This window comes from Scleropages formosus, chromosome 14 (genome assembly GCF_900964775.1).
Source record: "Scleropages formosus chromosome 14, fSclFor1.1, whole genome shotgun sequence".
Taxonomy (NCBI): domain Eukaryota; kingdom Metazoa; phylum Chordata; class Actinopteri; order Osteoglossiformes; family Osteoglossidae; genus Scleropages; species Scleropages formosus.
In genome coordinates, this window is record NC_041819.1 from 9,270,035 (window position 1) to 9,284,299 (window position 14,265).

The following is a 14,265-nucleotide window of genomic DNA, read 5'->3' on the forward strand; positions in this document are numbered from 1 at the left end:
TCTTCTTGCAAAGGTTATATGTGGTAACACAGGACCTGAGGGCTGGTCTCAGTCCATGTAGGTTACCACTGTTCCTGAGTTATCACCTGTTTAGCGGCCTTCGCTATGAAAGCAGGAATGTATTTAATATTGCTGCACCCCAGAGATTTTTCATAAATTTTACTTCCCAGAAAGCCTTGAACAACCTGACATTAAGAATCGCAGCACAGTGGAAGCTGTGCAAAAGAAAACTGGACTAATTACCCACAACTGCCGTCGAAGCTGGCAGTGAAGCATCGGCGAAATATCGGTTGGTCTCTAAGTGTTGCTTTTTTCTGACCTGTGAAAGTCACAGGCACACATTGTCTCATGTTCTTGAAGTCATTAAGACTGGAAAAAGTGGAGGGGGGGAGTCAATGGGAGGTTCAGGTCTCTGTGAAACTGTTGCGGTGTTAGTCCAAGCAGCTGCCTCCACGCCTAGCCCAGACAGCTGCATCTGCTACCAGGACCAGCAGTGCAGCTTCACTCTAGCTTTCAGCATCCCCCATCTACTGCCTTTCTCCCTTGAAAAGGAGACCCTGAAGTCAACTCTACTGAAGCATCAGTCACAGAAATGTTTTGGGAATTAATCTTGTAAAGTTGTCCCGATGCGGATGCGTTTAAAGTTTAATTTAGACTTAAGAACTCTGCAGTTGCCTTTTATTTGGTTTATTTTCCCTCTCAGAATTGACTTGATGCTCCTGACTGCTTAAGGAGGCTGTTAGAAAGATAAGTACCCTAGATACTATTGTTGCCAAGGTAACAGAGACAGAGAAGAAATATGGAGCGCTGACCATCAGTTTTTCCAAAGACGGACTGTGTCACACTTTCCAAACGGATCCCAAAATGACTGCTGTCATTCCTCACAAAGTACAAGTTTGTGTCAGGAGCAGCTTTGCCAGTAATACCAGCAGGTACATATTGAAACAATGAAAAGTTTATACTGCATGTGAAAAGAAACAGAAAAGTATCCACAGCAAGTGATCTGTGTAGCGGCTCTGGAATCTTTACATCATTTTACATTCATGCACTGTAATGAACTGGAAATGTCCCAGAAATTAAATTTCGGCTGTGAACGTACAGCGAAGAACACAGTAACGTTGCTCTTAAGAAATTAGAGAAGAGGGCACTTAAAAAAAAAAAAAAGAAGAATGAACAGCAGAGAAATGCGTCACTCTCTAATTTCAAACGAAAAACAAAGAGGGAAGCCGTAAATGTTATGTGTGTGTGCATTTTGTGCGACAGATGCCGTTTGCAGTCTGACACTATTAGAGAACTGGAGGTATATAAAAGCAGAGAGAATGGGCTCTTCACTACAGCATAGATGGAAAGGGAAAGACCATCTGTGAATACATTTGTTTGCGTGTCTTTGTGAGTGCGTGTTTGTATACGTGTGAGTGGGCCGGCGTGCATTCCTTTTCATATTAATCAGAACACCGTGGGTGGTTAATTCCTTGTTTGACTTCAACAGGTTTACCTAGGGGGAAATGGGTTGTTATATGCAGCCTCTCAAATCTATGACTAACTGGGATTTTGTTGTTTCTTTCTTGAGTCTAGCCGCTGCGTATGATGCTTTCTGAATCTGCGATCTCCGGCGGACACATGACGGACCTTGATTAGCGTCGGGCCAGCTGCCGAGAAGTTCGAGCCCGGGCGGTCCTCGGTGAGACACGCGCACAACTGGATACGCACCTTGAAAAGAGGATGCGCCATCTCATCTCTCTTTGTTTGCGATGTTCTCATGTGTCATTTTGGGGAGTGGCTCATACTCAAGCCTTGAGTCAGATGAGGCAAAAAACACTGCCAAAAGCTGTAAACCCAGGGTGCGATTTTTTTATTAAATATATTGAAAAAATGTATGGAGCAATATTGAAAAAACATGAGGGATTACAATCCACACAATGTAAATTGCTACTGTAGTTGTGGCTAAAGCAGCTTCTATTTATTTGCTCATAAGGTCAACTGAATCAATCAGATGTGAAAGGATCCAGCCTTCCTTCCGCTGCCCGGGCTGTACGTTGCATGGATGTTTTTTTGTTAAATCATCTTGGAACTTAAAATGTCCCGGCAAATAAACACACTGGTCGTAGCGACACCCTCTAAATTTACAAAAATATTTTGTCAAAGCCATAGTTTACTTGCTGCAGCATTACATAATTAAATAACGATAAACCACAGACATCTTCAATATGCCCTGTAAACATCACTCAGATTAAGAAACATCACACACACACACACACACACACACACACACACATTTTCAGAACCGCTCGTCCCTTACGGGGTCACGGGGAACCGGAACCTACCCGGCAACACAGGGCGTAAGGCCGGAGGGGGAAGGGGACACACCCAGGACGGGACGCCAGTCCGTCACAAGGCACCCCAAGCGGGACTCGAACCCCAGACCCACCGGAGAGTAGGACTGCGGTCCAACCCACTGCGCCACCGCACCCCTAAGAACCATCACATTGAACTAAATATTAATGTGAAAACTGAATGAGCGAGACTTATACGAATTTCACATTTTTTTGTCCTCCGTTCATTAAGGGAATTCAGTTTCAGCGGACAAAATGAAAACAGTTGCTGATAAATGTAGCATGGTAAATCAAATTCTGCACATTCCTCGATGACATGTCCAATGTACATGCATCTACAAGTTTCTACTTGCAAATCTCAGAAGATAAACCATTTAACATTCAAATAATCAGTTTTTTTTTTCTTTTTTCATTCTGTCTGGTATCAGATCTACCTTCTGGCTAATAATTCTGTAGCATTTTCATCAGCTATCCGCTCTGCTTTCAGGTGCTATGTGCTTCTCTACTTTTACAGTTCTATAGAGGTATCAAACTGCAATTCTGAACTGAGTGTTTATAACGTAAAATATATTTGTGAAAACAGTAAGGCTGGCCACTTACAGCCTTGTTGTAATGCACAGACTAAATATTTTTTCAAATAATAGTTCAGCTGCAATTTTTAAAAAAGTTACTCCCACTTGGGGGACACGGTAGCACAGTGGGTTGGACCAGGTCCTGCTCTCCAGTGGGTCTGGGGTTTGAGTCCCGCTTGGGGTGCCTTGCAACGGACTGGCGTCCCATCCTGGGTGTGTCCCCTCCCCTCCGGCCTTGTCCCCTGTGTTACTCGGTTAGGCTCCGGCTCCTGGCGACCCGGAATGGGACAAGTGGTTCAGACAATGTGCGTGTGTGTATTTGCACTTTAATTTAATGTGTGCAGTTTTAAATTTTAAAATATACAGGTCCTTGTAGCATGTAAGACCACCTTGTTGGTTCTTAGGCATTCGTTTTGTTTGATTCTCCTCTCCAGCGGATACATCTTCATAATAGCATGTTAACAGAATTTTGTACACCTCGTTGGCAACGGAATTACCCCTTGTAGACAGTATCTAAGAATGGACAAACATTGTGAGTCCCAGTCGCTACTTTAAGTGGCTTTGTGTCCTCATCTGATGCATGGTAGCTGGGGACATGCCCACAGCCACCTCCATCACGAGGATGAAACACATGGTGCGGACACAAGAACGGCAGGTTCCGCATCGGTTACAGGAATGCGCAGAATACGGAACCACTGTATGTCGGAACAGCGCAGAAGAGGGAGAAGCATGCAGTGCTCTGACAGTACGGCACTGTGACTGGGCAACGCTTCCGCATCACGGCCCTCCTACATCACACTTCTCCACGTGCGGTGCTCTGACAGCGCAGCGCGCTGATGTCACAGCCCAGCGGCATCTCAGCGTTCCAATGTCCGGGAGCTCTGACATCACAGCGCTTTGATAATACAGTGCTTTGACATCAGCAGAAGTGCATCATATGACATCTCAGCCCCAAGATGTTACAGAGCTCCAGTATCATGGCACTCTGATAAAACAGCCTGTCGGCGTCGCTGCGCTCTAACAGCGCGGTACTCGGACATCGGCACCCTTTGATGTCACAGTCCTCTGACAGTACATTGCATCTATATCTCAACTTTGTGACACCACAAAGCTTCACCAAAGCTCCTAAAGTGCTGATCATCAACGTCACAGTTCTTTCATATCCCAGTGCTCTGAAAAAACTGCATACTGACATTAAAAGGGCTTTGACATCACCATCTCCTGGGCTTATACTTTCTCTGCGCTACATCTTTTTCACTATCTGCACAACAGTAATGTCCTCTGAAAGTAATTCATCTCAAGGCTGTGTACTCAGGCTCTCTGATCTGCACTGCTGTGTAGTCTGAATGGTGAAACATTCTAGTTACATTAAGGACATACCGACAAAAACAAAGCACATGTATTATTATTATTATTATTATTATTATTATTATTATTATTATCTTCTAGGAACCTTGAGAAAGATTTTAAACTGGGTTGAACAGATTTTGTGCTCTACCTGATTAGCTGGTCTATTATTTTCCAGTATCTTAAGAGGTCCACCTCCTAAAAAAATAATTTTATTGGAAAAAGCGGCTCATGTATGTGAATGAGGGAGGGAGATAAATGTGAAGGTATGTCCCAGAATGCACAGAACCAAGGGTGAGCAATCATGCCTTAGATTAAAATCATTTCAGCGCATTCCCAAGATTCCTCTGATTTACAGCGCATTTAGATTTAGTTTCACAACAACCCTTTATAGTTTTAGTCATTAAAATAGAAAAGATATCATATTTCTACAAGAAATTACCGCCCGTTAAATGCAGCATATTAAATGTTTTAGTTTGAACTTTTATTGAATAACTGTATCTTTGTCGAAGGGGTGCGGTGGCGCAGTGGGTTGGACCGCAGTCCTGCTCTCTGGTGGGTCTGGGGTTCGAGTCCCGCTTGGGGTGCCTTGCGACGGACTGGCGTCCCGTCCTGGGTGTGTCCCCTCCCCCTCTGGCCTTACGCCCTGTGTTGCCGGGTAGGCTCCGGTTCCCCGTGACCCCGTAAGGGACAAGCGGTTCTGAAAGTGTGTGTGTGTGTGTGTGTATCTTTGTTGAGCATATTTAATCGGATTATTGTGCCGATAAGTAAATGTCGCAACAGCTTTTCCAAGCACAGACTAACAGGCTCCTGAAAAAAATTGCTTCTCTCATCGCACCGAATTCTGTGCATTCAATGATGATTTATCAGAGTTGGGGTAAGAAATAAAAGTAGGCAACTTCAAGATGGCAGAAGCACACACACACACACACACACACAAATGCAAACATCCATTGATTGATTGCCGGTAATATTTAACATTTAATGTCAGCACTAATGCAGCAAGACACCTCTTTAATAAAATAAGATTTTTTTTTTATTCACATGTTGCTGGAAAGAAAGGAATTTAGTGATGTCATTCTTTTTGTCCATGAGAGGAGCTAACAGCGGGGTCTTGTTGAAAGTCTACTAACAGCAATGGTTTAGATTCCATAATACGAGAATATTTCACTGGTGTTTTGGAAGAGCGGCTCAAAGTCAGTGGTACACAGCTTGTACGTTGTGCTTCCGGTGTTGTGCCACCTTTGATGCGGCTCAGTTGAACGGCAAGGGCAGCAGTGATGGTGCCATCATTTGCCATTTAGAGGGCTTCCTGTCTGTCTCACAATGACAGTTTGTACCAGTTTGTACCATGTAAGATCAAATTTCTCTTTGAACCACACCAGTCTGGCTGCAGTAAAAAAAAAAAAAAACACTATAACAGAGGGTTTGCCTGTTGACCTGGCTGGGACCTGCACCCCTTGTGGCACATGAATGTGTGCACACGGTGCTCTGATACAGCACTCTGTCTTCCATCAAGTTCTCCTCCCTCTCCATGACATTCTCACAGCACACGGGAAAGCTCCATCAGCTTGCATCCTCCCAGAGAAGACAGATTGTGAGCTCTTAGCAGCAGGCCAGGCAAGTAAGGACCATCATCGCAGTCCATGCTGTTCTCACCTCTATGGTCCACTGCTCCAAAATGCTTTCATAGACATGTTTTTTTAAAAACTGCTCTTCAGTCCTTTGCTTCAAATGCAGCATTTTCCTCTTCTTTTGCTCTCTCATTTCAAAGCTGTGGATGAATAGATACTGAGATGGAGATGCTGCAGAATCACAGGACAGTCATGGGAAGGTCAAACTGATAGGAAATCGACCAAAAGCTTCAACATACAAGACATCTCTGCAAAAGAAATGTAAGATGAATATATTATTTCCCCATATTCATTGATAGTGTTAGCCAAGTTTATGGAGATAACACACTATGGACCAACTCCCCTTCAATTACAATGGCCCCACTCAGTTTTGTTTTCTGCGGCGAAAGCCTCAAATAAATTTGTTCAGCTGGTATAGAGATTCTGCGCTTCTCACATCTCGCATTATATTTTCGGGGCAAAATGCATGTACGCTGAATGAAATCCACATCTTTGTGAGGTCTTCAAATACTGAAGGTCTCTCTTGCGAAGAGCTTTTATGTGTTGTACAATGGGAATCATTCCCAGTTGAATTTTTCATTTGACGCTGCAAACTCAACAGGAGAAGTCTTCTATATTTTAAATGAATTATTTTTCTGACAAGACAGCAATTATGTCCTTTCAGATGCTTGCCTGCCCCTGAACTTTGTAAATGCCTGACTTTCTTCTAAGACACAAGGGGCAAACAGACCTTGGTATTAATTTTGTGTTTCACCTCACAGTCTTGCATGCCAAAAAGGCACTCTGTCTGTCTAGTTTCAGTAAAAAGCTCAATGTGCTCCTGCAACAGCCATGCGGACGGTTTATGAGTGCACGGGTGGAGAGTCCGTCGTTCAGGTAAACAGGGTACCGTAAGTCTGTGTCACCGCATACCTTGCAGTGGTATTGGGGGTTTGTATCGAACCATGAAAGTATCTGCATTCCTGGCATAGCTGTCCAAGCAGTGCTTTTAAAGCAAAGAGCACCGTCCCTTTGTCCTAATCTGTGCTCCGTATTTATCTACAAGTCAAAGGTCGGTGCATTCCGGACAAAACTCCGCAGCCTGCTCCCATCCACCCCTCAGTCTGTCTTCAGCTTCCATGTCCCCTCACTGCCCTTCCCCTTCACACAGGTACCCACTACCTATATTTGCACACATCTGTGTGGTTTCTATGTGTGTGTGTGTGTGTGTGTGTGTGTGTGTGTGTGTGTGTGTGTGTGTGTATGTGTGTGTGTTTGTTTTTCACCACAAAGCTCCTACTCACACCACTCCCCAGATCTGTTTGCTTCCTGTTTTCTTCCTGTTACTCCTCAATCAGGTGATGCTGATATTTTCAAACATCACAAGTATAGGAAAGTATAGCATCTCCTTGCATTATGTCTTGTGCCATAACAGTAATTTTTCACAAGAAGTTTTCTTTATCAAATAGGTTTATTTTTTAAACAGTCATCGAACGTGAAAAAAATCAGTATCGGCTGCAGTAAGAAGATACTCTTTTTTTTTTTTCAGTGCCATTATGTCTTTTTTTTCTCCAAATTTATATTTCCCTTTACTATTTCAAGGCATTTCAATAAATCAGAATAGACACAACAGCAAGCTTGATCAGTAATGAATGAAACAATTCATTCTGCTCATTGACTCGTGTTTCCAGACATCATCTTACAAAATTCTATAAATATAGAAATATCTAACAAAGTAGGCATACAGGAAGAACACCATGCTTTTTGTTTAAAAGTGTTGTTGTAGCTAAAGGGGTTATAATGTCATGTTGTTGTTATCTATGGACGATAGTTATCCTGCCCATGCTCCACTTGAAAGTTGCCATTGTTATGCTGCATTTATTCACACTGAACGATTTCAAGCCAAGTGCATGTGATTTGATTGCAAGGCTGTTGGGAATTTTGTCAAGTTCATTTTGACTGTGGACACGTCGGAGTGGATGTGTGGATCACAAAACCTTTTTCAAATGATACGTTACTGTTTTCCCTCTTTGAGAAAAAAAAAAAAAATCCTTGATTTCCTATTATGCCCCTGTTGCTTCTTGATGATGGCTTTGATTAGTTTGTCATGGCGATATTCATATTCATGAGTTGCAGCACAATAACACCCTGAGAACTTCAGCACGGGGTAATAAATGCAGATAACTTGAATACATCCGCAGTTGACATTAGTTTAAGCTGCACAAGTAATACAATTAATCTCAACAGGAAGCAGGTGGCCCAGTGTTTCAAGAGCTTGAAATTTTACCAAAGACTTTAAATTCTGAACCCAAAAAAGCAACTCCTGTTGTCCGTCCATCTGAACCACTCACCCCCTATGAGACATGGAGCCTAACCCGGCACCCAGGGCGTACAACTCCTGTTGTACCCTAGAGAAAATACACACACATTTTCTGAACTGCTCGTCCCACACGGGGTCGCAGCCTACCCGGTAACACAGGGCATAAGGCCAAAGGGGGAGGGAACACACCCAGGACAGGGCACCAGTCCATCACAAGGCACCCCAAGGGGGTCTCGAACCCCCGACCCACTGGAGAGCAGGACCCGATCCAACCCACTGCGCCACTGCACCACCGCGCCCCCTCCTACAGAAAATACTTTTCCTAAAATCTTCATTAATTATCAGGGAGAGGAAGTCAAGTTTGAACCAGCAACTTCAACTACCACACTACCTGCATTTCCAAAAACTGTACTACTGAAATAATGTTAAACTCCTTCAAATGGATATTAACTGATGTAAAGAAATGAGTCTGAAATTTATGATTTCCAAAGAGACAAGCATGCATGTATTAAGTTTTCTATGAAAAAAACTACTAGTTTAACTGAGAAATGTCCATGCAATCTGTTGAAATTCTTTATGCAGTTGCCCTCAGAATACCAAATTCCAGGAAACATTCCAAGATGCATAAGGTTATTTAATCATTTTTAACTTGCATGCATGATCATCTGTGTTCAGACCTCACCCTGCAGTCTTAAAATATATAATCTTGCTAGAGATTTTAAAAAGAATCAGAGCACCTCCAACAGTTTGAACACATTTTAGCTGTAATTCTGTCATTTCTGGCCCTCTTCTTACAGAATAAGACACATAACAAAAGAGGTTTGCTTGTCATGGTCTGTATGATGACGAGACCAGTAAAGGAGCCAACAATGGAAAGTGAGGGCCCTGATCATTAATGAAAGACATGTATTGAACCACTCATACACCTGTACACAGCCATATGCACATAGACACAAAGAAATCCAATTTAAAGCAAACTTTATTCTCGTACATTTCAAGGAGACTCTCACATTCTCCGTAGAAGAAGCCTACAGGAAGCCTACAGATGACATGAAGATGTGAACCTTTCCAGCACCAGTTTGTTCCTCTCTGCTCAGTTTGTCAGTTGGGCTTGTGGGCCCAGTACGGGAGTCTGCTTGTACCGATCACCTGCTCAGAGCACATTGTCTAAAGACTGGTGTTCATTAGTGTTTGTCACAGTAATGGGTGCCACTTATGTCCCTTTGGGAGGGCTAGCAGGCCAAAGGCTCATTGCTGAAAGAGGTGGAGAGCTATATAGATGTCTATGTGGGATTTTGAAGTGATCCAGATGCACTGATGCACTCAGGATCTCTGATTGTTTAGTCAGGATGCAACCCACCAGGATAGATTTTTCTACCTGAGTCTAAAAGTGAACAATGCAAATGGATATCCATTAAGTTCCCGAATGCAAAACAGACAGGGTGTGATATGGCTACTCTGTAGCTTTAAGAGCCATAAACCCCTTTCACGTATTTATGGATGGCCTGATGTGATTTACTGCTTTGCTCTGTAAGGTCAGTTTATTCCCATTGTGCATTCTCAGTAATGTGAATAAGGGTCATACCATCTTTCCCTGTGATCTGTGACACTGCAAATGCTTTAAAAATGCCTTTGTAAACCCTTGTTTGAGATGTCCGAGAATACCTTTTCAGCAGCTATCGGCTGAATCGACAAATATTCCCACAAACTGACAGTGCTGTAAAATTTAAAAGTGACAAATGGCAGCAATTGACTTGGGGTACATTGGCTTCTGTAGGAGATGGTTGGATGTCACTGAGTTCAGGAAGTGCCAAAGAGAGTATAGTAAGTCTCCCACTTTAATCACGTTACTGAGGCTTGGGGTACACGCGACTGAAGCCACTGGCTAATAAACACCTCTGAGTAAAGACATGGCAGCCTTTTTAAGGCTGACTCACAATCTCACCCACTAAAAGCACCTTTACACAACCCTTATATTCGTTGTCAAAAGACATGCCAAGGAATGCATAAGCCTTTTAAAAGAGAGGGCTAGATAACTGAGGATGTGAATCAACATGTCCTGTTTACACAAAATAAGAGTCTGAACAAATAGCGTGAGTTTTTGGGACATTGTGGCATGTGGTCATGTGCTGAACTTGGGGTGTGCAGTGACAGGGGGCTCTGGGAACAGCAGAATCTGAGGAAAATGCTGCAGAAAAGAAGGATTATGGACCTATCAGCACTGTGGGGGCGTTCAGGTGCTCCCTGTACGGCAGGTCAGAAAGCCCCCATTAGATTCTAAGACTGACCAAGGGCATGTAAGCCCTTGCTTGCTACTGCTTCACCTTGTGTAGTGAAACTCACCGGACTAAGATGAGGGACATGGCAGGTCTTCATTACTCACCCAGCAGGAGTCTGGCTTGCAATGGATGCTGAAGTGAATGTTGTTGATGTACTGAGTTGGATATTAATGGTTCATAAAGGATTTGGAACAAGTCTGAATGAATAATATACATACAATTTTCAAGCACTTCTGGCTGGCGTGTCTTTTCCTTATTTCACCCGTTATGAGATAAAACGTTTTGATAATGACATTCTCTTGTGAAAACCTGGTTAATCAAAAAGAAGGACTAAAGTAATATTAAGAGATACTGGTGATGGCCCACTTTGTCAAGGGACATCCCCCACTGAAAACATTTTCCCAGTGTGTCATTGAGTTTTCCCCACGAAAAGGTCTCATGACTGCTACTGGGATGTCATGGTTAGGGGAAAACTCACTGGGGGCGCTTCACTCCAAATGACCTGACAAATGGAGAGAAGTGACAGTTCATACAAGGAGCATTTTGCTTGCAGCTGACTTTCACAGTGATTCATTTGAACGCTACAACAAAGCGTAACATTAAAAGGGGGAAAAAAAAAAAAAAACACAAAAATTCTGTGCTTTCCTGGTGACAAAGATAAACGTTAAATGTTTATGGGTTTTTATGGTCATCCAGGATAGCACGTAAGCCTTTGACAGTAAATGTGAAGAAATCAAGTGGAGTAAATGTGGATGAGTCCAGGACGGACCTCTTTGAGTTGGTTCCACACTGCTTCTTTAAATACTCTTTTGGGATGAAAGCCCACAGGTAGGAGCGAGAGGACAAGCAACCTTGGTTAGTGGTTGGCATCTTCTGCCAGCACAAGACAGTCTACCTAATGAACAACAACGCCACCCTCAGTTTCTCTTTAGTAAAACAGGGGGATTTTATTACTGAGCAGAACATCAAGTACAGTAATTTGTGACCTCAGCTACACAGAGAACAAATATATTTGTAGTATGAGACTACAGTTGTTAGTAATTTAGAGCAGAATGTGATATGAAGTCAGACACCATCGACTAAATATGTCAGGAGAAAAAGCCACAAAACTGTTTAAATAAGTGTTGAGGTCCCCAGGGCTCAAAAACAGTGTGTGTGCATGTTGTCTGATTGTGCCTCGTACTGTACAGGTGGACGTGTTCAAACAAGAAACAGCAGCTTGTGGTTTTAATGGGGACAGGATTGTGAGATGTTTTAAATGCTTCATTTGCTTATTCACCACCTCAAACGCTCTCTGTCAACCCACACTTTTTGGAAACACGCTCCGTCCTCAGAATGTTTCAGTATGAACGTCTGTCTTCATCACGCTCGCGTTGGTCTGCGATGTGCGAGAATTCTAATCTCTCTAGAGTTCGGGGATACTTTTGAATGTCATGAAATTCGCTTTCCGAATTAGTGTTTGCTAATCTTAGATTTAGGATTTCTTTGGGCTAACTGGTCATGCAGTTGAGTCATATGCAAAAATCCACACCGATTCACAGCTTCAAAAAAACTGCAGAATCTAGATGAACAGTTGAAAACTGTTTCAAGCTGAAAAGTCCTTGCGTCATTTTGCTGTGGCTTCAAAATTGTGAATGAAACATTCAAGCCCTTATTAAGCTTGATGCGATTAACTGTAACGGTCTGCAGATTTACACCAATGATGGATTTTCAGGGATGTAAAATGAGACATGCCACAGTCGCACCCCCAGGGTTTTAAGTGACGCGACAACAGATGCCTTCAGAAGCGTTTGACAGTGAATACCGTACATACATTATCAGTATCAGACTGTACACAAAGCCACGGCAGTAGATGGCAGCATTCTCACACTTCTGTGTACACCGTGTCAGAGAGGTCTTCAGCGCTCAACGCATAAGCAAGCTCAGTCTGCATACAGACCATTGATTAACAAGCCCTTCCAGTACTCTCCTCTACCTCTCAATGTAGACTCACATAGTTCTTCCATTGCCTTGTGATGGACTGGCGTCCCTTCCTGGGTGTGTCCCCTCCCCCTCTAGCCTTGCGCCCTGTGTTGCCGGGTTGGCCTCCGCTTCGCCGCAGACCTGCTCGGGACAGGCGGTTTCAGACAGTGTGTGAGTGTGTGTGTGTGTGTGTGTGTGGTGCCATTTCTGCTGCCTTGCTGTTGTAGGCTGAAGTTCACCTTCCTCTTGACATTTCCCACTCTGTTTCTCCTTAGGGTTACTTCTTCATGCTATTGTGTCTTTTAATAATGCCCGGAGTTACAGGGTGGCCTCCAGGTAGGGCGGCAACATTATTTTGTCCCATTGATCAATCATCAACCTTTCAGTTTAATTGTGAGCTCGTTGCCCATTCCATTCATTCCATTTTGTCTTGTTGGACACATGGAATGTTAATGTAAATGTCAGCTTCATTATCATTCACATTCGTGCTTGTCTAGGGTTGCATCCAGATTGTGCTTCTACTAAGGACAAATGCTGTTTACTGCCGTTGCCAGCCCAGCCCTCTCAAAAAGCTCATCAGGCGCAGCGATGCAGTGTTCAATCTGGCATTCCGAGGACACCTCCTCGAACAGAAGCTGGAAATATTTCAGTTACACATTGTTGTGTGAGCAGTAGCCATAGTAGCATTCACAGCGTTGGTAACAGAAGAAGCAACAATAGCAAAATTTGTCCTAGAAATTGCATTCCAGTTGGTTTGTATTAATTGATATTAATTAGTCAGTCCATGATTATTGTAACATCTTGCTGTGGGGTTGAAGAGGGTTTTCCACATTGACTCTCTCCACGTTTCAAATTATTTAAAAGGTAAATAGTTTGTTTTTCCACTTCCAGAGGTAGATATTTGACGGCGAAGAAAAAAGTCAATAAAACATGAAAAAATGCAATACAATCTCTCCGAGACTGCTTGAAAACATGAGATGGGACATTACACTTAATCTGCTAGACAGGGGACTAACTCAAGAGCTGTCAACTAAAAACATAGGGAATAATCTTCATGGCTAAAGATGAACATTTATTATTCTGAATTAATAACTATGACCAATGAACTATCAGTTTTAATCTAAATGTACGTAATCATTGTCAGTCTCCTTCTTTAAAAATTAATATGAGTGCCATGTTGAATGGAGTCTGTCTTTTAATAGGCCGGCAGTTGGTGACGCTGCGTTCAGCTGGCAGTAACCTTGCAAATCCTCCGCTCTTCATTCCTCTGCTTCATAGTGTCTGACCCGACTTACTATGAAGCCTTATCTGACGCAACAGTAATGTTGGCAGAATGCAGACGTTCACAAGCCAATATGGAAAAGTTATAACGCAGTCATTTTCAGTCCTGGAAATCTTAGGATTTTGAACAAACTCCGTCGTAAGCCTTGCAATATGTTAGTTTTATCTTAATATAAGTACAGTATAGATGGGCACTGGGACAGCATGGTGGTGCAGCGGGTAATGCTGGTGACTCACAGCTCTCGGGTTAAAGGTTTGTCTTCTGAGATTTACGTCACTTTCGAGTCACGTCTGCTATGTGAATAAATGTAATGCGAATCTTCAGAAATGTATTCATATCTGTGTGGAGTTAAGTTTGACTGTGTTGAGTCAGTGCATGGTTTAATATTATTTGTTTTTTATTAATTGAATCAGTGTAAATATAACTGTGCAGATCCGCTGAGTAGACTGAGATCAGTCAGCTCCCGACTGAACTTTAACATACGGCTTTGCTGCGTCCACGATTTTCTTTTCTTTTAAGCATGATCTTAAGTAAAAAACCATGTGTTGGCCACGTTA